The sequence below is a fragment of the Puma concolor genome, chromosome B4 (genome assembly GCF_028749965.1).
Source record: "Puma concolor isolate L17-30 chromosome B4, mPumCon1.1.hap2, whole genome shotgun sequence".
Classification (NCBI taxonomy): domain Eukaryota; kingdom Metazoa; phylum Chordata; class Mammalia; order Carnivora; family Felidae; genus Puma; species Puma concolor.
In genome coordinates, this window is record NC_141673.1 from 133,124,243 (window position 1) to 133,151,702 (window position 27,460).

The 27,460-nt window shown below is 42.6% G+C and overlaps 1 protein-coding gene and 1 long non-coding RNA gene across 14 annotated transcripts in view; both read right to left on the minus strand.

The window, feature by feature from the left end:
* The window catches only part of CELF2 (CUGBP Elav-like family member 2), an 830,774-nt gene that overhangs the window by 209,204 nt on the left and 594,110 nt on the right, over nucleotides 1-27,460 (minus strand). The window lies entirely within an intron of this gene.
* Nucleotides 904-11,009, minus strand: LOC147579526 (uncharacterized). The gene is made up of 2 exons (XR_015254045.1): nucleotides 2,913-11,009; nucleotides 904-2,866 (listed from the first exon to the last, which is right to left on the minus strand). It is a non-coding gene; the product is annotated as an uncharacterized LOC147579526 (long non-coding RNA).

Genomic DNA, 27,460 nt, shown 5'->3' on the forward strand with positions numbered 1-27,460 from the left:
AGAAAAGGGCTGTGAGGCGTGACATGGCCTATCATGTTGTGCATGCATGAGTTAGCTCTTACAAGATCAGAACGAGAAGTTAAGATGAATTCTATTCAACCTAAGCCTGATGCTTTGGAAGTTCAGTATCACATCATCTGGGGTCAGTGACAGGGCCACTCAAAGGTATCTTCTCTGGAGAGCCAGAGAATTTAAAAATATCTGGGCAAATGTACCGTTTGTCACCTAAAGCAGAGACTCTGTTCTAGGAATCATGTTCATGTTCCGACTCCATCTTATCTGCAATCTTTGTTTCTATCATAAATACTAAACAGTCTAACAAAAACCCCCCCATAGGTTGTCCAGCATTGGCTTCAAGTTAGACCCAGGTCTAGAGGAGACCTCCAGAGCACAGAGTAACGGGTAAGCTGGAGCCACAGGAAGAAGGCGAGGCCCTTCAGGGACTTCTCAACGTCAGAAAAACACTGGTCTTTTTGAATGATGCCTCACCCATTTCTACAGTGCTTTACATTTTAAAGAACACTGACTTTTGTGATGGCCACAGGATTTATAGCATTCTACCTGTTTGGCCATGAAAGTGACTCAGAACGGCGACTCTTCCAAAGCCCCACAGGTAGTCAACGTCAGAATTCAAGCAGGTCTTCGAAACTAGCACGCTTCCCACCTAACATCTCTTAATGGTCTTTCTAAAAGATACAAGTGGAAAGAGACAGGATATCAAGGGGTAAAATACATCAGGTGAGAGGAACTATCACTGGTTGTCAGTATGATTTACAAATCGTGGCTTGAATTAGTAGGAGGAAGCAGAACATAGAGGGTTGGGCATGGAGTCATGAGCCAGACATTCTGCCATTATTAGCTGTGTGATCCTGGACAAATTACTCAACTCTCTGTGGCTAAGTAGTTTTTGTTGTTGTTGTTTTTTTTGGCAAACCATAGTGATTTGACGATTCTACACATCACTTAACGCTCGCCACGGTAAGTGTAGCTACCATGTGTCCTCATACTTTATTATAATATTGTTGGCTATATTCTCCATGCTGTACCTTTCATCTCTGTGATTTATTCATTTTATAACTGGAAGTTTCTATCTCTTAATCTCCTTCACTTATTTCACCCATCCCCCTTCTACAACCGTGAGTTTTTTTCTCTGCATTTATGAGTTTATTATTTCGTTTTTTTTTCTTCTTGATTCCACATCCAAATGAAATCATATGGTATTCGTCTTTGTCTGACCTACTTCACTTAATAGGATACCCTATAGGTCCATCCACATCATCACAAATGGCAAAATATCTCATTCTTTTTTATGGCTGAGTAATGTTCCCTGATATGTATATGTCTGTATACACATGCCAAATCTTTATCCATTCATTTAACAATGGACACAGAGGTTGTTTCTGTAGCTTGGCTATTGGAGGTTTCCGTAGCTTGGAGGTTAACGCTGCAATAAACACAGGGTGCATACGTACTTCTGAATTAGTTTTTGTTTTCTTCTGACAAATACCGATCAGTGGAATTACAAGATCATATGGCATTTCTATTTTTAATTTTTTTGAGGAGCCTCCATACTGTTTTCCATAATAGTTGCACCAATTTACATTCTTAACAGTGCATGAGGGTTCCCTGTTCTCCACATCCTCAACACCTATTTCTTGTCTTTTGGATACTAGACGTTCTGACTGGTGGGAGGTAATATCTCAGTGGGGTTTAGTGATGTTAAGTGTCTTTTCATGTGTCTATTGGCCATCTGTATGTCTTTTTTGGAAAAAGGTCTATTCAGGTCTTCTATTTTTTAATTGGATTATTTGGGGTTTTGGTGTTGAGCTGTATAAATTCTTTATATATTTTGGGTATTAACTCTATCTGACATATCATTTGCCAGTATCTTCTCTCACTTGGTAGGCTGCTTTGTCATTTTGTTGATCATTTCCTTCACTGTGTATAAGCTTTTTATCTTTGTGTAGTTCCAACAGTTTATTTTTGCTTTTGTTTTCCTTGCCTAAGGAGATACACCTAAGGCCGATGTCCAAGAGATTACTGCCTATGTTTTCTTTTAGGAGTTTTATGGTTTCAGGTCTCACATTTAGGTCTTTAATCATTTTTGAATTATTTTTCCATATGGTATAAGAAAGTGGGTGTTTTCCTAGCATCATTTATTGAATAGATGATCTTTTCCCAGTTGTATATTCTTGCCTCCTCTATCACAGATGAATTGACTATATAAGCGTGGGTTTATTTCTGGACTCTCTATTCTGTTCTACTGATCTACATGTCTAATTTTTGTGCCAATACCACGCTGGTTTGATTACTACAGCTTTGTACTATTTCTTGAAATCTGGGATTTGACACCTCCAGCTTTGTTCTTTCTCAAGATTGCTTTGGCTAGTTAGGGTCTTTGTGGTTCCATACAAATTTTAAGATTCGTTGCTCTAACTCTTTGAAAAATACTATTGGTATTTTGATAGTGATTGCACTGAACGTGTAGATTGCTTTGGGTAGTACAGACATTTTAATAATATTAATTCTTCCAATCCATGAGCATGGTGTATCTTTCCATTTGTTTGCGTCGTCTTCAATCTCTTTCATCAGTGTCTCACAGTTTTCAGAATACACGTCTTTCCCCGCCTTGGTTAAATATATTCCTAGGTATCTACTCTTTATGGTGTAAAAGGTGGGATTGTTTTCTTAATTTCTCTTCTACTTCATTTTTAGTGTACAGAAACACAATTTTGTAACCTGTAAGTTTACTGAATTCATGACTAGTTCTAATCGTTTTTGGTGGAATCTTTAGGGTTTTCCATTCACAGCATCATGCCATCCATAAACAGTGACAATTTTACTTCTTCCTTACCACTTTGGATGCCTTTTATTTCTTTTCTTGTCTGATTGCTCCTTACCACTTTGGATGCCTTTTATTTCTTTTCTTGTCTGATTGCTGCAGCTAGGACCTCCAATATTATGTTGAATAAAAGTGGTGAGTATCAACATCTTTGCCTTGTTCCTGATCTTACAGGAAATATTTCAGTTTTTCACCATGAAGTATGTGTATTTCCTTATATTTAAAATGAGAGCAATAACAGAATCTCCAGGAACAGAGGGCCTCTTTCCTCATAGACTTTATTTAAAAAAGTTTTTTTATAGGTAGAACTCAATTTTTTAAGAACACTTTTTGTTTTGTTTTGTTTTTTTTTACAGTTTTTTTTTTTTTTAATTCCAGTTAATATCCAGTGTAATAGGGGTGCCTGGGTGCCTCACCTGGTTAAACGTCTGACTTTGGCTCAGGTCATGATCTCACGGTTTATGAGTTTGAGCCCTGCGTTGGGCTCTGTACTGACAGCTCAGAGCCTGGAGCCTGCTTCGGATCTGTGTCTCCCTCTGTTTGCCCCTTCCCCACTCATGCTCAGTTTCTCTCTCTCAAAAATAAACATTAAAAAATTTTTAAAAATACAGTTAGTTTCAGGTATACAACATAGTGATTCAACACTTCCAAATACCACCAGGTGCTCATCACAAGTGCACTTTTTTTTTTAAATAAAGTTTATTTACTTTTGAGAGAGAGAGAGAGAGGTGCGCACACAAGTGGGGTCGGAAGAGAGAGAGAGAGAGAGAGAGAGAGAGAGAGAGAATCCCAAGCAGGCTTTGCACTGTCAGTGCCAAGTCCAATGCGGGGCTCAAACTCACGAACCATGAGATCATAACCTGAGCTGAAGTCAGATGCTTAACCTACTGAGCCACCCAGGCGCCCCACAACAAGTGCACTCCTTCATCTCCACCACTTATTAAAAAAAAGTTTTTTTTAACATTTATTTATTACTGTGAGACAGAGAGGACACAAAGCATGAGCAGGGGAGGGGCAGAGTGAGGGGAAGACACAGAATCCGAAGCAGGCTCCAGTCTCTGAGCTGTCAGCACAGAGCCTGAAGAGGGGCTCAAACTCACCAGCCGTGAGATCATGACCTGAGCCGAAGTCAGACGCTTAACCAACCGAGCCACCCAGGCGCCTCCCCCCTCTCATTTAACCACTCATTTAACCCATCCCCCATCTCCCCTCTGGTAACCATCAGTTTGTTCTCACTACTTGACATCCAACCCATTTCCTTAGGCTCATGAGGATCACTCTTCTCTCAATAGCGTGGTAAACCAAGGACTAATTTTACCAAATAGTTACATAGGTTGATCCCAGAAAGAAGCCTGTTCAGTCCAAGTGGTCACCACGGCTCCCTGTAACACTAGTATCTCATGGCTTGAGGCATGCAGCCCTGCCAGTTTGGTTAAGCCCCTGAGACCGCACGTGTACAGCGTATTGGGGAATAAAAGACTTCACATGGAACAAGCCTATCAGATTCATCAGAGAAATCTCTGTATCTTAAAAATCAGTCTCAAAAACTATGTCAAAGATAGAGTGCTGAGAATGATCTATTTGGATGAGACCTGGCCATTTACTGCTAGTTAAAAGTGCATATGGCTTGGTCTTTTGATCTTCTGAAGGATTATCTGTAACTTTCTGTGGTCGAGAGTTCTCGCAGAGAAGCAATTCAAATGCATTAATTTATAGTATCGAAAGGATTTTACCTTAGAAATTACTAATACCAGCCCACAGGATTACGGCTATTTAAAAAATCATTCCCTATTTTCCTGCATTTATCATTCAAAAACCAGAATAACCTAGCACCATGCTGACTGCTACAGGGAGAGGGGTCCTTCATGCTTTGTCTTCATGTAACAGTTGTCAAAGCATAAATGTCAGACGGGTTTCAAAGGAGAGGGGTATACGATGTGAAAAATCAACCAATTTTTCACTCTACGATAGAATGAAGAGACATTCACAAAATCGATTCCTATGAAAATTCTATTTTTCATACCACTGACAACTAGCAGCACCAAACTGGATCAACAATGGTGATGAGTAACTGGAATCTACGTATATTTTCATCACCCATTTCAGTATTTTGTTTCTTAGGGCTATTGTTTTTCCTCTGCCGCTCAGTCAAGTGTCAGCTGTGACTTTTTGAGTAGCTTTGAGTAATGGGATCAGCTAATGTTCTGTACATGAAGAAATTCCGTATCATTTGCTTCTCTAAAAATACTGCTGCCTGCCACCGGAGCCAATCAACAGTGATAAATAGCCAAAGAGACAAGTAGGTCTCTAAATTTACTTCGTATCTGACAGCCCTTCAGCAGATAGGGATAATGGATCCCTATGACTCACGAATGCAACTCCCTCCTACTACAAGCAAGCCCTTTCTTTCCCAGACGAGAAAGGGCAAGGATTCTTAATGACCCAATACGTTCTCCCCTTCCCCTTTGCAACAACCCAACAAAAATTTGTGAAACGCCTGCGTGTACTATCAGGTTCTATAAAGCTTCTGGGCTGGATCTAAGAAGCTGAAAAAGACACGCATCCTTTTCACCATTAAAAGTCTGTTCTTATGTGGCTTAGGAGTCTATCTGAATTAATGTTACCAATCAAAATGAAGCTGACAGATCATGAATTCGTGTGTATACACATCTCAGTGCTCCACCTCAATGCCCTCCAGATACTCAAGTGGCTAATCTGCATATTGGACAATTTGGAATATGCAGATCTCCACACATTTATGTGGAATTACCTTTATTCTCTAGGTGTGCATTTTGGATTCACCCATTCAAAAACGTTTATTAAGCCCTCAATACGTGCCAGACACCCTACACTACATGCTGGGAACTCACTGGTGATACAAAATGGACAGAATTACATCAACTTATTTACCCACTGAACTGATGACCTTAAAAAAAATGTAATTTTGATGTGTTGGTTGTATGTTTTGGCCGATCGGAGCTTATAAATACATGCTTCTAGGATTACTGCATTTTCTGCTGTGGGTGATTCAACAAGGAATCAGTCTTGCCAGAGTATAAACATTTTTGTGAGGTCCAAGATGATAGGAATACATTTAAGTTTCTCAGGTCAAAAGAATTAAAGGGCCTTTGCCAACCCATGACAACTAGACAATGGCTTAATAAACGTTTCCTCTCAAAACCCACCCCACCATCCACTTACTCAAGCTCACGCAAAGAGCAGTGTTCAACTGCACGGAAATCCCACCCACGTGTCTTAACCTCACCTACTCCTCTGATTACGACAGAGAGTAGAGCTAAGTGGCCATGTTAGCTACTTTTAAATAGCTGCAAGTGACTTATGTCAAATCCAAATTTGGTGTTATCAAAAGATTTGATGTAACATCTGTAACGGTCAAGTTCTCCTCAACATACTATATATTTACTGATACTGTCAGTTTTTTCTCACTAACATTCCTTCACATCCATTTTGTCCTGGTATTTTACATAAATATAATTGGTCTCTAATGCTGTGGATATTAAGAAGTTATTATTTTTGCATTCAAAACCTTTTTAGAGGACTTTTTGATCATTATTCCCTCTCATATCTCATTTTTTACTCTCAGTATGTTCTGTGCACCAGGCCCTTTGCTAGGCACCAGGACTAGAAAGACAAATGAGACACGGAGCATCTTTAATTGAGCTATTCTATCACGTTAACAAAAATTAAGCAGGAGAAATAGGGAGGAACATAATAATCAAAGCATAGAAGCATTTCCCAGAATTGGATTTGTTATGAGCTGTTTTTGCCCAATTACTACTTTAATTGAACCATCTATAATTCCTTCCACTTATATTTTTAGTCTAGAGGAAGCCAGACGTAAGATGTTACACATGAAACCAGAAGCCAGCACGTTTCTGACAGCAGGAACTCCCTCAAGTCTATTAAAATCACCAAAAGGAAGAGGAAATCAACATGTGATGGTTCTGAAAATGACATCTGACAAATCCAGAACCATGAGTTCGTTTGTGGTCCTGGGCTGGCTACAGGGAGGTGGGGGGACAAGGCAGGACCCCAACTGGGACAATTCTGCACATGGGGACCTAGGTGAAGACAGCCTTCCATGTTTTGTAAGGATTCTCAAGATCCAGCCTTACCAGGACAGCAGAGGCCCTTCCCAAGTCTGATTAACACAACACTTGCTTCTGCTACAGGACATTTATGACATGTAAGCATGGTCTCCCTACTTTAGTATGCTGTGCGTGGGTACAGGTGCACATATGAAGACCCCCTCTCCTGCCATGGCTATCCCCACTACTCTGTCTTTAGCATAATTTTAATTAATGAGAAAAGTCCATCGAATGTTATCATCCCCTTCTTCCACCTTCGGATACATCTCTATATTCCCTTACCAGCCAATTAGTGATAGCGTACAGGAGAGTGAATCCTCTAATATTCAGTGCCCCCCAATTCCCCACGCACCATCTAGTAGTGATGATAATTGTATTAACGGCAATGATGATGCTGATGATGGTATTCTCAATGAATTTTAAAAACACCTAAAAGGGCCATTTTAACAGTGAGTGGAAAATAATCTTGAATTTTCCTTTTGGAAACATTTCCCAAGAAACGAACTGCTTGTGTTACCTTGAGAAGAATCACCAAGGTCTCTAGGTTAGAATGCAAGGTAAAGCCATCTATATTTTAAAATAAGAAGATATTGATTCACTGAGCAATTGAAAATTGCATTTCCCTGTTCACTGGCTTTCCAAATACTAGTAGTAAGACAATAAGGTGTTTTTGAAGTCGGGGCACAGCCTTCAGCTATGGGCTCCATGTGTGAAAACGCAATGCTCTTACTTATTAAGTCTCAGTTTCAAAACTACCCTCCATCATTTCATTTCACTTGCCGTATCTTTGTCTGTAAGTCATTTTTGTTGACCGAACCTTTTTTGCCTTACAGATGCCTGTGTTAGAGCTGATTACTACTAGTGCTTTCCCCTGAGTAAGTCTTGTTGTCGACTTTATTGCCATTTGAATTCCTTCTCCTTAAATAAACATAAAGGCATTTCTCTGGCTATTCACCACATGTACTTCTTCCTTTGCTATTAAAAATATAGAAAGCAACAATAACAAAAAGCCAGAAGTATAGTCCGTTTTGAATCTTACACTTCGATTACCAGTTGGAAAATTGAGGAACCAGTAGTACCTTAACCAACAGCTCTAGTTCCTCCAGGTAAGTGTGTGTGTGTGTGTGTGTGTGTGTGTGTGTGTGTGTGTGTACACAAAATCAGAGTTAGAGATACACACACACACACTTCATTAGAAGTATCAATCTGGCCTCATCTCTCTCCAACTTCTGTAGCTTCTTAGTCTCTAAAACAGAATAATCCATAACCTCAAATTTTATTTGTATCCCTAGTTACTGATCTCTGGCAAATGCTTTTCATTTCCTGTGTGAGCCTGGGTGGCTCAGTTGGTTAAGCATCCGACTTTGGCTCAAGTCATGCTCTTGTGGTTCGTGAGTTCGAGCCCCACGATGGGCTCTGTGCTGACAGCTCAGCCATGTTCTTTCTGTCTCTCTCTCGCTCTCAAAAGTAAAAAAAAAACATAAAAAAAAAAAGACAAGACATTAACGTCCAATAAAAATACAGTATGGAGCAGAGCATCAGCTTAGAACCTGTACTGACACAGGACATTTCCAAAATTCTGCTGTTGTATTCCACGTATATTTGAAGGTATAAATATGAAAAGTCCCCTTGAAAGCCAAAAATGCACATAAGAAATAAGTAGGTCTAAAGAAAAAAGCTACCCTGGGGTATCCCCCAAATACTTAGTGTGTTTGCTTTACAAAAACCAGGTCTATCACACAGGTTGCAAGAACTATTGTCAGAGAACTGGTCTCTCCTACCCAAAACATTTGATTATTATAAGTCAACCAAATTCATAAGATGCAGCTTCTGCTTTATATGAGAAGTCTTCTTCTAAAATGTATTACTGTTTGAATTATTGATTTGTTCTCAAATTGCTTGTGGAAACACACTGAGTTTCAACGTATCCACCACAAACTCAGGGCATTTTGCCTGTACTACAGACACAGCAGAGGAAGATTCATTTATATGATTTCAATCAGTTTTCATCTATAACCTCTATGACATAAGGGCAAGTTGCTTAGTGAAAGAGAGAATGTGTTCACATCCAACAGACAAGCACTTACGACGGTCTTCAATCCAGAAACCAAGGACAGTTTCCCATTTAAAGAAAAAGAAAAAGAAATCCTCTTTATAACTGAAAATAGCCTTCCTCTACAACTCTGTTAGGCTTTGCTGGGAAGAGAAACATTTCTTAGTTTATAAGGGAGATTGCACTGAATGTGGATCATAGAAAAACTAAGCTTATTCTTCTTATGAATCAGTCTTAACTATGCTGACAAACGTTCATCATTTACAAAAGCATCAAGACACTGCATCTAATCTCTGTGGCTGTTTTCTTTCTAGAGATCACTAGAGGACCTACCCAGCAGATAGGTAAGTGGTTCAATAGTTTCTGCTTGGTTAACAGAGAAACTCAAGAGATAACACACCCAACAGCAAGATGGAGATTAACATTAGGAGCCCCAGAGTGGAAAAACGTCCACTAATGCTACAAATTAGTATTTCACCAAAGGATTTCAAATCCCTTGCAGACGTCAGCTCCCACTGCAGGGGCAGACAAGAGAGTAGCAACTGAAGAGCCCGTCCTAAACGCATGTTCCATAGCGTGGGTACCTTCTGATCTGCCAGCCCCGTCTCCCGACACGGCTTGCTACACATCCATGGAGCTGTGCAGTGTTGAACCCGTGGATGAGGTAAAACATGTGCTGTGGGGCCTTATGCCTTGTGCCTCCTTCGTCACGGCCACGGTGGCCAAACCCTTAGGCGTTACATGACGGAGTGCTTAAAGTCAGGCTTGCACGCTGGATGAGACTCTTCCTTTTGGCACGCTGTACTCCACTATTCTAGAAGAAGTGGCCCTTTGTTGCTGCGCTGATGAGGCAACCTCTTCAAGATCACCCTGGCTGCTTTCCTGCCTTCCCGCTCAGCAAACAGCAGACAGAAGTGAACCAGGCTGCCCGCCTTAGCTCTCGTCTCTGATGCTCTCCCTCAGGAGGCTACCTCTGATGCAAGTTCTTCTGCTTCTACTTCTACTTCATGAATTAGCGTATTTACAAACCTCCCAGTGTCTAGACCGAGCAAAGCAATGATGCAGGAGCCCAGCCTTGGGCAAAAGATAGGGCAAAATGCAAGAGGGAGAGTGGTTTAAAACATCATTCTGTTCCACAACATTTTTTCCTGTTCCACTCAGTGAGACAGAGACAGTCTCTTTCTCGCTCGCTCTCACATGGAGAAACAGATCTTTGCAATGTCTCCAAAGACAGTGCATCAGGGAAGGAATAACAGATTAATTTTTCTGAGCCATATATTAAAATACAAAGCATCCAAATGACAATCCTGTCATCTTTTCTTTCCAGCCTGTCTGGACTCCCATGTGCTTCCTAGACTTGTACCAATAACTCACCTTTGCTAGGAAGGGAGGGAGGGAGAAAAAAAGGACAGAGTAGAGAATTACAGCACATCGCCACCCAGTAGTTATGAAAAATAATAGGCATAAAGAGCAAAAAAAAAAAGCTGATCACTAAACAAAATCATTAGGAACTGATCAAAGTGACAGGACGAAGTAGAAATTGGGGCTGAAAACCAACCTTCTTTGGTCCCGAAGAGGGAGGCAGCCTGGGGTACTTCAGGGAACATGTGTTACTCTGAGGCATACCTGAGTCACAGCCCTGCACCTGCCACATGCCCGCATGTGACTCTAAGTTTCAGACTCTTCATATGAAGACGACAGCATGAAGCAGCTTTAAAGGTGCCTTCACAGCTTTAATAACTCTGGACGGGAACTCCTCAAGTCCATGCATGGGGTTTGTGAGGGTCCAGGAGTTCCTGGACCCTCAGAGGCCCAAGTGTGTCTGCTGTTCTAGAAACAGAATCAGGGTCCTACTGGAGATCCATGTGTATGTGGCAACTTGTTTTATGACTGGGCAACAGGAATTAGTGGAAAATAGATGGGTTATTTAGGAGATGGTGTTGTAAAGACTAGCTTTCTACAGAGAGAAAATGTTGGATCGATACTTCACCACCATAAAAGCAAATCCCCCCAAAGCCCCCCCCCCCCCCCCCCGCCCAACCCCCTCCAAATGCCATAAAGGTCTAGATGTGAAGCACAACCATGAACCCACCAGAAATAGCTACCGGAAAGTATTCTTGATAACTGGGGATGAAAAAGGATCTTAAGCATGACTTTTTTCTAAGTCACAAAGGAATATATCGATGCATCTGCCTTCAACAAAACTTGCCATTCAAAATCGACAGAAGATACGGGCCATCTCTAAAAACGGACAAAGGATTGATATCTAGACTATACAGGAGGTCCCCAAGGAAGAAAAAAACCAATGGAAAAATTTACATAAGATGTGGAACAGGCAGTTCAGAGAAGGAAAAGCCCAAATGGCAAAGAATCATATAAAGAGAAGTTCGAGCTCACTCATCATCAGAGAAATGCAAATTTAAATGACCAGGATGCAGCCAGCAGCAGATTTGAACGGGACAGACAGAGCCACATGGCAGTGTGGGGAGGCAGCCAGGCTCCTTCACAGCTGTGGGAGGACGGGCTGGCTCTGCCATTCTGGAGAGCAGTCCTCTGCGCCCGGTGAGACCAAGTGTGCTTTTGCCCCACGATCCTGAGAGTGCAACCCACACAGGCTTTCCCACAAAACCAGAAGAAAACGTGGTCGCGCATCCCGGTGCTGTCCCGGGAGACCCAGGAATTGGAGGCGGCCAAGAGGACACAACTACTGAAGCGAATGAAATGTGGAGGGTTTCTGCAACAGTGTGCCATGCAGTAGCCACCAGGAAGGAGTAAGAGGCACACCCAGCGACATAAGCAGGTCTAAGCTCTAAAAGCAGTGCTGACCAAAAAAAAAAAAAAAAAAAGAACCAGAATCTAGAATATCATTTATATAGACTCTAAAATTCATTCACACAAGGATGTGTTTTCCAAGGACACATATGCACCTAACGCAACATTAACTATATGATAGCAGTGACCTCTGAAGGGCATGGGAATGGGGACGGGGGCTGAGGAGGGAGAGAAAGGCACGGCCTGATGAGGGTGATGTGCCGAGAATTCAGGACAATGACTCTATCAACAACCTCTGGACACCTGAACGGGGCGGGGGAAGGGGGGAAACTGGAGGGCGGCTTGCTTGCTTCTCTTGAAAACTGGAGTGTGGACAGAACCAAGGGGTTAAGATGCTAAAACGCTGGCCTGAAGAACTTGAAAAGAGGATTCATCAAAGAAGTGAGGTATCGTAACTTCTAAAAATACGCGTTTGGTCAAAACACAGCATGGCATTCGATGAGTGAGTATCAATCGATTTTTTTTTAAAGTTTGTTTATTTTTGAGAGAGAGAGAAGGGGAGGGGCAGAAAAGGAGAGAGAATCCCAAGCAGGCTCTGTGCTGTCAGCATAGAGCCCAAAGCAGGGCTTGAACTCGTGAACTGGGAGATCATGACCTGAGCCGAAGTCGGGCACTGAGCTGACTGAGCCCCAATCAAATACTGATACGTGTTTGCCAAGTACTCGCGACTGTGGTAAGTGTAGATTCAAACTAAGAGCAGGTGGGTTGGGATTCCCACAGTCCTCTGCAGCCTAGCTACCTAAGCTCCCAAATCCACAGGACTCACTGTGCGAGTCGCATGACGACCTGGGATACTTGCAGTCAGTGTGAAACCGGGGTGAAGGGAAAGGTCTGTTTCCAAGAATAAAGGTCACAGGCCGGTGGACCAGGGGTCACATCCAGCTTAGGTGACATCACTGAATTAGCTGCCAATATTGACATTTTGCGTGAAGAACAGTTTCCCGGTCCACGGAGCACTGGAGAAATCCAGGACAGTGGGCCGCATGCCTGCTAAAGCCGCCTTCCTATGACAGGAGCGCACCCGCCCAGAGGGCCTCGGTGGGCCCGCACTCCCCTGGGCCCCAAGATGTCTGGGCCAGTGATGCTGTGGCTCCCAGTTACTCACTGCCAGACATGACAGGCGACTCTGCAGCCTGGAGCCACAGAGGAAGCTGGGCGTTAGAGCGGAGCGGTCACTAATGGAAACGACAGAAGTCTTAGCTTCCAACAAGCATAAGCCCATTTCAAGTGGGACATCTGGAAGGGCTTTACTCCCTCTGGAATGCACCAGAATTAGTGGAGGAAATGGGGCAGGGAAAGCAAAGAGGTCTAGTTCTCCTGCGTTTAGAAGGTATTCGAGCAGATGGGGTTCCCTAATGACCTTTTGGAAGGGACACGAGAGCAAGTCTAGACGGAGGAGACGCCTGCGCTCTGGCTATTCCCATCCCCGAGGGGGCTGGCACCCCCTTTACAGTAAATTTAACTACAGATCCTGTTTCCTAGTCAGGTATTAGCTCCGTGCATCAAGATGACAGAAACACCAACAATGACTGTTTTGCTCCACACACCAGTCACTGTTTAAATTGTTTTTATTTGCTCATTCTTACTTAACACATGGCCTTCAAATGCCCTGAGGGTGCTGGAACCTTGCCCCTATTACGAAAGTTGCGTGGAAATGAAAGCATTGCTTGTGTTTTAAGATTAGTATCACACGTGTCGAGGACCAAATTGAAACACCCTTTTTTTGCTTTGGACTGTCTTTAAAGTGGCTAGTGTCTTCTTAAAATGACCAGGCATATGTGATAAGGTGCACGTAAGGGATCGACAAGGACCTGGCGTCAATTCTTTGAAATAGAAAGCCCTGGTACCAGCAGCAATGCTCTATCAAAACAGTAGAGGCACGACTTACATATGCTTTGTTCTGATCTGTCTCCCGTCAGAGACCATTTCTAAGTGCAAAACGCGCTACAGTTAGGTAACCGCAAGGGCAATAAAGAAATCTCGACAAGTAGATGCTAGCGTGTCACTGGGGTGTAATATTGTAGTGAGTGGTCTGCAGTCAAGTGAGAGGGCCTCCAACCTGGGTGGCGATCTGGGGAACAGCAGACCCGAGGCTCCAGAGCGGAGGTGTGCAGGGAGGCAGTCGTGAGAAGCAGAACGAGCGGGAGACACGGGGAGCAGGAGAAGAAGAAAAGGCTTCCGGTGAGCTGGGGCAAGGAGAGAACGTCACCAGAGAGGTGTCAAACAGCACCCCAAAAGGAAACTAAGACTTGACCTGTAGTGGGTAGATGAACAACACACTGGATGTCGAAATATGGCAGGGGCTGAAGACGCTCCAGTGTTTTGGAGATAAACGAAGTCATGGCTGACTCATCCTGACAGAGGCCAGCAGCAGCTCACTCCAGCCACCACCGCGTTTTACCAACACGGTCTCCTCAACACCCCCTTGAAGGGCCTTCATCATTCCACTTCACGGATGAGGACACGCAACTTCAAGAAGCAAACCTACTGCTTCAAGGTCACAGCTAGAAACCTGCAAAGCCAGATACAAACCCAGACAGTCCGGCTACGGGGCCCTGACCCTTCATCACTCACGTAGGACTCTCGAAGGATGACTTTTATTTTTCACCCAGTGAAAATGTGGCAACGTCTTGATCAACCGGGGTTGTGGAGAGTTTTTCTTTCCCATCACATAACCCAACTGAGTGTGCGTTTGGATCACTGTTGCAATTCAGCCAATCACGCAATCATAGGATCAGAAAGAAGAGACGGTGTCTTAGTCGACCAGGGTTTTCATTCTCTGCCTGAGACCTTCAGAGAAGGTGACCATACACCTCAAAGATGCAGTGTGCTGCAGGGTCTCACGTCCCACATTATTCACCAAGTCACCTATGCCTGCCATGTGCCACGAGCCAGCCACACACCAACTCCACACATTGGAAACGTCCCACGGTTTCCCCTGAAGACTCCCACACCCACCAACTCCAAAGAGCATTATTAGAAAATGAACTATAACTTGTTTCTAATGATTTTTTTTTTCTTAGTCCACGTAGAGGACTTTTTTTTTTCTTAGTTCAAGGGTATTTTTCACTGCTCCTGGGTAAATACGTTAAGTTCAAAAAGTAAGCCACATCAGAACATTTTATGTTTCCTAGAAGATGAAACCCAGGTTTTTTTTTTTATATCAAGATTGCAGAACGTGATCATCTGAAAGAAAATTGTAATAGTTTATAGCACACGGCAAAATGCAAGCAAGTAAGTTAGAAACATTGTATATGCTGATGTAACTTATGGTCTATTAATCGTGGCATGATATCAAGAACAGTCCACACCAGTGACAGATCAGTGCTGGAGACGAAAGGCCAAGAGCGAAATTCAGGTGTGAGTCTGTGTATCTTTGTCCAAGTACTTCTTGTGCGTGGCTGGACGAAAACAGAAATTATTCAGTTTTGCTCACCTAATTTAAGAATACCCAGTAATCTATCCTTCTGGTCCTAACAACACTATACCTTAGATCTCTGGGACCGCAAAACTACATGCACAGGTGAATTCGCCTACTGGTTATCTATTCATTGGGTATTTATTGGACCAATATTGGAACCTGCAATCTTGAAGAGAATGACCATACAAATAAATATGTAGCACGTACAGGGTTTAATGTGCCAAGTGCTTTGCCAAGTTTATAGAGGTAATTAGAATGACCCTGTACAAAAGGTCTATGCTGTGATCCCCATTTTACAGATGAGAAGAATGAGGTTCAGAGAAGTCAAATAAATGCAGTGTTATAGTCCATGGTAAAATCGGGTTTCAAGTTCAGGTTTATGTGGTTAAAAAATTGTGTACCTTTAAAAAGGGACTAGGCTATATGGTCTCTTGTAAAATATTAAAATGTACCAAAAAAATGTATTCAGCTATATACTTATCATGAAAACAGATAAAAGGGGGAAAATCTAGCCCTGAATGTACAGGAAGTCATCAGGGCAACACTTCATCTGAGTTGAATCTTAAATGATGAATAGAAACTCAAAGATGAAAGCACGCTGTGGGGTTGCTGTGAGAAGGCAGACATTTCTTCAAAAACCGATAAATAGTTTTGTGTAGCTGGGTCAAGAGTGTATACAAGTGGCTAACTAAAAAGTTCAAAAAGAGCAAGTTAGAGCCACACTGTGCAGTGCCTCTGGAAATGCTAAGCAGTTGAAACTTCAGTCACTAGGCCTAGGGAGGTGCTGGAGAAATTCAGATAGGGGAGGACATGCTGGGACCTGGGTTCTAGAAAAATCTGTGACTTCAGTTTAGAGGCAGGGAGGGTGGGCCGAAGAGAGTACTGCAATTTTGCAAGGGAGTGAAGGTCTGTTCATGTGTGATGAGAAGGGGACTGAGATTTAAAATGCATTTATTAAGAAAACACAGGACTGAGAGGTCGGTCAGCTGTGGTCGAGGGAGGGAGAAGGTGTTAAGCAGGATTCTGATGCACTGTATGGGTGACTTTTTTAAGACTCTTGTGGTCAAATAAATTAGAGGGAGAGTTAGGAGTTCCATTTTACGTGGAAGGCTGCAGCCTATGGGACATATGAAGATTTCTAACAGAAACTTACTGGAATTCAAGAAAAAAAGTGGGGCTTGAGATACAGATTTGGAAGTCACCGCAGTATGGGTGCTGTTTAAAGCCACAGACATGGCTGAACTTGGCATCTGGGGGGACAGCTGGGCCCAGAGTTTCACGGACAAACAACGCAGCTCCACCAAAGTTACAGGCCACTGTCTGCTTCTTATGTCAGAACAGAAGCCCATGTATTTTAAACTCTGAAACCTTTATAAAACAAGCCTCAGTAAGACAGAGTTTAATTTCCCAAAGAATCAATAGCACATACAATTGTTCCATATCCGGCCAGGGCAGAAACTGTTTACACGGGGAAAGTAGGCTTTGTGAACTGAGAATTGCTTAGATATTTTAATTTTTTTCTTACCTCATACCCCCCAAAATAATGTTAATGCCTTTTTCTCTCAATCGATGATTTTAAAACTGGCATGTTAGGGAAAGTAGGTGGCAACCCACTGGAAGTCTATTTTTATCACGGACTGAAAAGCTTAAGTAAACAACAATTGCTATTTTTGTGAATTTATTTCTGCTCATGCAATGGATTCCACTGGGTTATGGTCTACTGGTGAGTGTCAAACTTTGAAACTGTGGAACTTCTGCGTGGTGAACAGAAGGGACAGGAGAGGTTCTCTTCACCACGGTGACTCTACCAGGAGCTCCACTGTTATAATTCGTTCAATAAAGAGCCCCACTGCTTCCATATGGAAGAAAACATACTTTTAAAAACGCATTTATTAAATCTGGACTATAACTTTATTATGGGAGTTTGAGGGGTTCTCCCAGGAAACAGCTTTAAACCTGGATACGTCAGCAATGATGATATTTTCCCGTCATCCCAATTGTCAACACAAGGGAAGATCATTATGACCCCATGTAAGACAGAAAGAATGGAGCAATAAACTAGATATATTCCCCACAGGATGATGTTAAAGCAGAATTATTCCAGGTAAGGGAGAGATGATGCTGGGGAGGTAGAGGTTAGAAGTTCTTCTGTTGTGTCAGAGAGGTGAAAATATACCCATCAGCCAGTCAGAAGGGGCAATTCTTTGCTGCTTAGGAAGCACAGCAGATTTTCTACAAAGAAGTTCAGGCTATGCCAGCATTAACAGAGAAAACCACATGTTTCACTGTCTAGGTTGTCAATTTCTCTGACCTTGCAATGCTCTCCTGCCTTACGTTCTAGGATATATTCCGTCCTGGGATTTCCCTTCTATGGGAGCTCCTTCTCTGTCTCCTATACAGGCCCTTCTTCCTCTCACCAGTTGAGGAGTCCTTAAACACCCTCATTCGCACTCAGGACTGAAATCATGCCTGTATATATACCAGGCACAATCTGGAGCTCCACCCTGGCTCGTCCCATGCCTACAGGACACTGCCTACAGTGTCCTATTCCCTGTAGGACATCTTCACTTGGACGTCTCAAAGTAGCACAGCTCGTTCCACACAGGTAACACCTAGCACTCCTGATCATTTTCTTCCAACCTTGGCTCCCTCCCAGCAACCAGCCCTCCACTCCACTACCAAACTCACTCACCTAAGTCCTCAAAAAACCCTGAGCCACCACTTAGGCCTCTCTCCCAATCTCTCCCTCCTAATACAATCCATTACCACGTCCCATTGACTTTCCCCTCTCAGAATCTCTCCAGATTCAGAAACAACGTACAGTAAAACCTTGGATTGCGAGTAACTTGTTCTGCGAGTATCCTGCAAGAAGAGTAAACATTTCTAGTAAGTTTTAACTTGCTAGACGAGCGGTATCAGTAGTAATGTGATGCTGAGCAACACATGATGGTTCTTGAAATTCACTTTGAAATACGAGTGCTTTGGATCACAAGCATGTTTCTGGAACGAATTATGCTCACAAACCAAGGTACTTACTGGAAGAAGTAACTTCTCGGCCTGCTGTTTTGACATTGTGTCATCTACATTTTCATGTAGATTTTGTGTCACTGCATTAAATTTTCTATTTCATAGGAGGAAAAAAAGATGGATGGTATCTGAAACCTCCCAGTATTTCAAACACAGAAGGAGAGGAGCTTTTCCTGTATCTCCCGAGCTATCTGTTCACTGGGTTGGAACATACATGAATGCTAGCAACTTTTTCTCTACTTCTAACGTTTCTCGGAATATAAAATGCCATGGGCCTTCTTTCTGGACAGACATATGTGTTGTTATATTCACGGACTTAGACTGAACATTCAGCTCATGGTTGGGGGGTGAAGAATGGAAGATGGGGGGTCATTTTTTCTTTCACATACAAGAATGAATTTCATGGACTTCTAAAAGAGTTCCTTTTCCATTTCCTAGACAGTATAATCCGCCTACATTTATTAGGAACTCCAACCTGGCCCTGCATGAAGGCGGCCCTGTGTCACTTGAGAAGAATGTGTTCACTTTCTAGGAGTGGAAAAGGGGAGAGAAGTGTTTCCACAATTAGTGTCATCCTCAGCTGATATTCCACGGTACTACCTTGTTGGTCCTGGGAGATTACGCGTTATAAATACAAATTGTGTTTTGAAAATGTAGAAACGGGGAGTTTCTGATAACCAAGATTGTTAGGTAATACATACTAAATCCAGAATTCTATCATTAAAGACAGTAGCCATCTACCACTTTATAACGAAGACTGTAATTTGCAAAGCACTGAAGATATTCCATGAAGAAAAGTCAAATAAATAGGGGTAATAGCATAGGAATGTGTCATGCTGAGAAATCATCTAACTTGATCATGAGTCACAGGGACTATAAAATTTCAGTAACATCTAACTGACTACACTGGTGTTAATTCCATCACTACTAACCAAAAGCAGAAATAGAAGGAAACCTGGAACTTCACGTGCAGGCCCTAGTCATCTTTTTAATCCACCTCTGAAATGTGTTTGTCTTAGGCAGAAACCTAGTAAAACACCAACGGAGAGGGGAAAAAAAAATCGACCCCAAGATAATCTTAAATGAGAAATAAAATCTGGAAGGAAGCCATGCCAGAATTTATTGAAAAACAGATTTTTCTCCTTCAAAAATGTTATTAAAAAATACGAATGTTTTTGTGACTTATTGCCAAGTTTATTTTATAAGCTCTCTGCTACTCAGAGGTACCGTACTGTACGAGGTGATGGATGGGGGCTATTAATCATTTTTACTGAAGAGCAGAATAGCCCATGCTACATGCTGCTATTAAAAAGGTGAGGGTATTCTGAGAGTACATTCATTTCCTCATAAAGTCACGTGTCGCATATCCCCTGGATTTTCAAATAGGTCCTTCCTTGCATTATCTGTCATTCCTGAGTCAAGGGTTGGCTGGTAGGAAAGGGGTGTCAAGTTGCCCCAGGAGCACAGTCCTCATTCTCTGGCCAAATCTCCATGTGAAGGCGTCCCTGCGCGCTTTGGACGGTACAACCCTATTTGTATTTCTGTTATCAGCATTTTAAACCAAACATAGTTTTTGCATATTCTCTTCCAGCACAGCACCCAAAGTTTCGACACCCCACGCAAAACTGAGGGGGACGTATGAAGCGTTGAGTGGGGAGCCCGGCCAGCTGCCCATGCGGTATTATCACCGGCAGGCAGAATCCGGCCTTGGTCCAACGAGCTTCCTGTCAGCCCCCAAACTAACCACACTGATGAAGGACTGGGAAGCCCATCTACAGAGACAAAGATCGGAGAGACTACTAGGTGGGGCCTTTACTACTGTTGCAGAGAAAAACGGTAACGTTCATTATACGTGTTTGTATGTATCATGGACTCCTTGTCTTAAATTTTTTAAAAACGAGAGAGAGTCCATGATAACTGTCTTGTCTCTACCGGCACAGACTATGACTTCAGGAGCTACCATTTCTTTTTCCTCCTCCGCTTACCTGTTTTGTTTTGTTTTCTTCTCCTCCCCCTATGTCCTCCTTCCTCGGAACTTCTGTTTTCCAAGGCGAGCATCTTCACCTCTCTCCGGCACACTCGGGTTTGAGCAGACATGAGGTTCTGCTCCCCCAGGGGCGAACAGTGCAGAGCAGAAGGGAGAATCAGATGTATCCCCCTCTATCTGCTAAAGGCTTGTGCACCTGCGTTTATGGCTCTTGGCTGAACCAGAGCCAAGGGCACACTGGATCCTGACCCTTCACAGAAAGAGAAGGCGATGGCTACTGACGGCCCGTCTCTGTCCACAGCAAAGAACCTTCTGTCACCACCTTCTTTATCCCAGTCCTGCTCGGTCTGCTCAATACAACATGTGGGTATAAGAAAAACAGCTCACTGTTCAAAAAGACAAAACTCTAAACCTTCACCAACTCTCTTTCTTTGAATAATAATTTTGAATTTGCTTTCCTGGTTAGTATCTGGGGACAACAGGTCATTTACTGGCAAGGCCTCATCATCTCTGATGAGTGTTCACTGCTTGTCAGACTTTAACAACTAAAGCACAACCACGGAAACGCAACGCCCAGCTTTATATGACTCGCCACGTTTGAATTTCATATGGTTGCTGGCAAGACGGGTCATACTCCAGAAGGCTAGAGCCTAGAGAAGGTCTCAAACTAGGGCCAGTCTGGGCAGGCCTTGATTGCAGGTGACTGTAATGGCAGAGTTTCTCTGTGATGAGGGAGATTCCCCAGTTGGGGGTGTAACCCTAGCAGGTTAGCATAGTATTAGAATACCTCAGAGAAATTCAGGTACCCCGCAGGATCCTCAAAGCAGGAATGGAAGAACAGGTCACGCTCGGTACAGGAAGGCATTGGTCACAACTGAGGCTGAAGGTCCAAGATAATAGTAAAGGTGGCCTGAGACCTAACCACTGAATTGGAACACTGGACTCATTCAAATTTCCTGGTTCCTACCAGGAACCCTGCATTTTTAGGGTAGACTGGAACCCTATTATAGGGAGGCAAGTGTTTCTAGGTTGAGGAATAGAACCAGGCAGGTCATTTTATCGAGCATTTGAATTTTCCCAGGCCAGATTTCTATCTCCCATCCATCTCTTATCCTAAACTTCCCTATGTGTAAATTTACTCTAAAACCTTTTTGATCTTTCTTCACACGGATCAAGAGTAGGCACAGCACTCTGAAAAGCAAATGGAATGATGTGATGGGTATGTATGTAGCTATGAGCGTTTTTAAAGGTTAGTTTCTTATATGAACAGTTCAAGGAAATAATTCTGCCTTCGCTCTCTTGATTTTTATTACAATACCTACAGACCACAGAAATGAGAAGGTCAGCCCAACTTCTGCTGGGATACTAATGGGAAATGTTATAAATCACTAAATTGCATGGAGATAGAAAAATAGGGAAATTGTCAAGATAAAACATGGTCCGGAGAATTCTGTGAGGAACAATAGTATTCCTCAGACCACGTTTTTTGAACCAGTGATTAAAAACTTCATTTCGTTGTTGGCTTTAACATCTAGCAGATTGGCATGCATTTGAAAGCGTAAGGAACTAGTATAAAGAAATGCAAGGAGGAGAAGGAGGATTTGGTTAGTAATAAGCTTATTTCAGACCTCTTCAGATTAAGGTCAAGTATAAAATTCTCATTAGTTTCCAGTTTATTTAAATCAGGGCTGCTGTGATTTGAAAGTCACCTCCATCATCCTGAGCTAAGAAGGAAAAGTGTAAGAGGTCCACAGAGCCCAACAGGAAGAGTTAACTGTGGTTTCCTCTTTTACAAAACAGAATTGCTGAGATCTAAGATTTTTTTTCTTCTTTTAAATCATTTTGGTCATATTCTTTGAAAAGGGGTTCCATGGAGGAAAGCTTTGCCAAAGCCCCAGGCTGGCCAGCCCTCCAAACCTAGGCTGGCTTCAATCAGGGCGGGAAACAGACTGGAGAGAAGGTGCCATTTTCCCTCCTTGATTGTTAACTGCTTTCATTTTCCATTTTATTTAAGATACTTAATTTGTTTTTAGTGATTTACTCTTCTTTGTAATTAGATGGAGCGATTAGCAAGCATCTTTTCCTTGGCAAAGCAGTTTCCCTTAAACGGAAATGAGCTTAAGTCAACATTACAGTTACCACTCCTAAGTGTAAGGGTTTATAAAGGGGAAAACAAGGAACTAGACTCCCTCTCTTACGATAAAGTAATGCAAATGAGAGGTGAGACAAAGAAAGAAGTAATTAGTAGGAGGGAGGAACAAATGGAGATTTTTAAACGCAGAATCCATTCATAACACAACACTTCTCAAGAGAGCTGTTCTAATAGATTATCTTGCTGAAATGCATTATTTAAGTCTTAGTTGTTTGGCACGAGAGAGGTAAATTCATCTCTGCACTGGGTGCATAATGCCTTTCGAGTAAATGCAGGTCAATGTGAGGCAACGTGTCTCTGCAGAATCAGTTCTGATGTCAGCACAAAGGCAGGAGGAGATAAAAGGGGTTATTAATACCCAAAAATTTGACACAGATGCCCAAGCATATTTCTGTGACGATATAGAATATGTAAGGCAAAATGCTGCATTGTGAAGACAGGGGCTTTTTCTGTTTTTTGTTTTTGTTTTTGTTTTTTTTTTTTTAAATAGTCTTGCTCTAAAATCAGCTAAAATAAATAGGTCCTCTTTCACAAAAGGAGTTTCACAAAGGGCTTCATCCCTTTCCTCCTAAGTGTTGGTCTCCTACTTTGTAAGAATTTCATCTCAAAGTCTCCTGTCATCATGATGAATGCGGGAGCCTGGCTTCTCCTACCGGGGAAGTATCACACGTCTGCCTCTGTCACTCTCGTTTTCTGGTCTCCAAACAAAAATTCCACCACCTCCTTTCTCAAGTTGAAAGGCAAGGAGGCCTTTTCCCAAGCTGAGAGGCTGTGTCCAAGTGACAACTCCTTGTCACAGTTAAAATGTGAGCAGAAGGCGTGGGGGTTTACAAGCCTCTGGTGAATCCCAGCTGCCCCGGCCCTCTGTGGGTCACGGATGAAAAGAGCCCTCGGCTGGCTCCCGGCTACAGGTAAACCATCGCCAGCGGATGGAGAAAGTAAGCCAATGCCAGAGAGCTGGCCACGCATGGCCACAGACAGCAACCCCGCGCCGGTGCTCGACATTTCAGTCCAAGTGACATCTTCTGAAATTAGGCAGCAGACAACCAGTTTGCTGCTACCAAAAAAGAAAAAAAAGAAAGAAAGAAAAAAAGCAAGGATTCTCATTTTAATTAAGTCACAAACTCTGGTGAATAAGCCGGCGTGTGTGTGTGTGTGTGTGTGTGTGTGTGTGTGTGTGTGTGTCTACCTGTGTGTGCACACGTGTGCCTCTTTTACCGTGGAGAATCTCCAAGTATTTTGCTAACGAGCAGGAAGAAACTCTCCGTTTTGTAAATCCCCTGCACAAAGTATCACAGGGCAACATAGCAGGGCCAGTGCTGATGTCGGTGTGTAATTAAAAGTATCAACAGGAAATGAACATAAACACAATTAAAAAGGACGAATGACTGAGAGGAATAATAAATAACCTCCAAGATCAAAAGCAAATCGGATCCAGTTATTACTCTACCAAAAATATCAAAATGCAATTATACTGTTTTCACACATCATTATTTGCCATTTTGGGAAATTGGAACGGACACATTAATTAAGGGCCAAAATGCTACTCAATTAAAACACGTTCAAGTCCATCCTTCAGGTTTTGCACTAGGATTCTTACCAATGTCACCCCCACCCCACCCCCTCTTCTAGGAGTTTCTACCAAGAAGTCTTACACATGTTTATTTGATGTTTAGGGTTCATCTGCCAGGGACCTATTTTTCCTAGTGAAGATTCAGAAACCAAATGACAGACACTCTGGCACGGACACATTGCAAGCAGCCCTTTCCCACAGTGCCTGAAACACTCTTTTACCTTCAAAAACAAATCAAATGTATTTAACATGGAGGCATGGCGCTGGCTTCCACTTGCTCTTTTCCCCTTCCAGAGAAAATGTTTTCAGGAAAAGGCTGGTTGCTATGGAAGCTTTATTGTCGCCCACTTGAGTAGTAGAAGGTTGGAAAACATTCAACCGTTTCAAGTCACCTGATCTACTAAACACTCCCAAGTTCATTATAATAAGAATGAGGAAGTGGCAGACAAGGTGATTTCAAAAAACAATGGCACTCTTTGCCCATAAATGGACTGCAAAACACAGTCGCTGGGATCTCCATAATCACGGCTGCTTCTGACACACTTTTCTTTCCAAAGCTACTCTCCTAAATGATGGCATTTTAGAAAAATAACACAGATTCTGAGATTTCTCAAACAGCACGCAGTTCCTGTCATTGTTATGTACTTAGTGTAAAGTTAATGCCCTGCAATTCAATTCAGTCAGGCAGCTAGGTCTCCAGCAAGTTAATTTGCCACAAAGACACGTTTTCATAAACATCAGTACAAACAGTACTGGAATCCACAAAAAGTAGTTTTCCAAACTGGCGTGAAAAATGGACTGGCTTCCAACCTACCATTTGGACACCCCGTCTCTGAGAACTCATGTGGGCTGTCACGTGGTCGATAGGATCTCATCCCAATACCATTAGCAGAAATGAACTGTAACCAATTGTAAGTGGCTCCTAATTGTCCATGACAATGATGGAAAATACTGCATCAACCTCAGAAGAGTTCATTTAGTCTGCGCGGTAGAGGTGCAGTCTGAAGCTATCATAATTATATCACAAGCTGACCTTATTAATTAGCCATTCTGGAATTCTAGCTGTAAAACAGAGATCAAGAAAGGAGTGGTAAGCTGGGATCACGTTGACAATCTGGGCCGAGTTAACGGAGCTGCCTGGCTGACTCAGTTGGAAAAAAAAGGCCTGGTTAAATACAGGTGAAAAAGAAGTTATTCCCCAGTGAATTCAAAATTGCTCAATCGTTCTGTGTATGCGGATTACAACAGGCATCAAGTTTGTTCCAAAGTCTGGATGACAGGGGCGCCTGAGTGGCTCAATGCGTTGGGCGTCTGACTTTGGCTCAAGTCATGATCTCACGGTTCGTGAGTTCGAGCCCCGCGTCAGGCTCTGTGCTGACAGCTCGGGGACTGGAGCCTGCTTCGGATTCTGTGTCTCCCTCTCTCTGTTCTTCCCCTCCTTGCACTCTGCCTCTCTCTCTCTCTCTCTCTCAAAAATAAATAAAGATTAAAGAAAAATTTTTAAAGTTTGGATGACATACTAATGTCAGGGTGACGTCCAGTCTGATGGCATCTCTCATACTCTTCTTCCTCTACCTTCTTAGTTTACATGGAGCGTATTGACTTTAAATAGCAAAATAAATTAAAACGGATAACTAGCTGGGATTTCACAGTACCCTTCCAGAGGGCAGAGACACCCCGAGGTGACAACAATGTTGCCTGTCGGGACTTTTAAGGCTCAACTCCAATGCTGGGAACAGTCAGTTGGAATTTGCACATTAACTAATTCCCAAACACCCAACCGTTGCCATACGATAAGCACCCTCTAAAAGGGAAGAGGCCAAGTGTCCCGCATGATGACTGACAGCAGCATTAACCCCTTCTTCTGTCAAGAAAATCAACCGACTACAGAGGCAACAACCACAACAAAAAAAGCTGGAGGAGACCATTCTAAGTGACCACCTCATTTTGCATCTCTTGGCATGTTAATTCCATGACAGAATAAGAAATTAAGACTGATGCCAATCTTGAGGCAAGGTCTCCGGTCACACACTGCAAGGGAGGGAAGGCAACAGGCAGCATCCAAACGCCAGGAAGCACATCTCCCCTGTGACTGAGAAGCGCAAAGGAAAGTGAAGTCGCAAATTCAAACTTGGCTAAAAATAAGCTATCTGGGTCCCGCATGTGGACCGCTACTCACACACACAGAGCTGTGAGCTTGAGTGTTCATTTATCAGTCTGAGACGCCATGGCTTGAAATTAAGGAGCGAAGGAATGAACTGGTAGCCACAAGACCCTCTTGCAAGAGCTGGGCTCTGTTTTGGTCACCGTCACTGTTCTGATGAAGGGAGCCGGAGGTTGTGTTAAATGTCTTAAGACTTTTAGAGAAGTAGAGGGGGAAAAAATAAACCTTGAATGTTGTGTGTTGGTAAGAAAAATTACCTTAAACTTGCAAAAAAGACAGGTGGGGGTAATATACCATGTCCTTAATCTTGTCATACATACCAGGGCAACATTTCATGGTTTGGTCCCAGGATTATTTAAATTCTCTAGAATGCACCTGTGTCGGATTTTGCTTTTTAGCCATTCATTAGATGGTACAGGTAAACTTCTAGATATACATTTGATTGAAAAGAGAACCCCAAAGGTGTGCTTTATTACCTTCTAGGACATTAATCAGTTTTCTATACAATCAAGAAATTGTAGGGACACCTGGGTGGTTCAGTAGGTTGAGCGTCTGACTTCGGCTCAGGTCATGATCTCATGGTTCGTGAATTTGAACCCCACGTCGGGTTCTCTGCGGTCAGCACAGAGCCTGCTTCCAATCCTCTGTCCCCCACTCTCTGCCCCACCCTCCCTCCTGCTTGTTCTCTCTCAAAAATAAATGAAACATTAAAAAAATTTATTCTAATATTCTTTTCCAAATGCCTATAAATACCCAGTTCTTCAAATGCTCTGTAAACCTCAGTGACCACCTTACTGGTTTCCTCAATGAGTTAAATCTTTGACACTTGTTCATTCTCTACTTGACTGAGAGTTACATTTGACAATTTTTGAGACAATTCTGACAGGAAGGTCACTTTTAGTCACTGAAGAGAATTCTGATGCTTACCTGTCTCCATTTTCCTATGGGTTCAATTCTTCTACAGGTTAAATTTTACAAAATGAGTTCAGAAACTATTGGGCTGGTATAAAAAAATAAAAATAAATTAAAAAACCACTTTTTTCGTCCATCTTTGATTTGACTTTCCCTTGTATTACTCCCCTATCAGCAGAGAACATGCTCATTTGACTGCAGGAACCTACATTTTAATATTTCCTCACAAGTATAGTTTAGCTACTTAAAAAAGCCAGGAAAGGAATTAAAAGAAAAGTCAGAGCACATTAATTTTCTCTGAGGGGCTGTCTCACGTGTTCGTGGCCTCTTTTCTTGTAGGTCCTGGGCATGTGGGTCAGTATTCTCTCAAGGCCAAAAGAGGTTGATT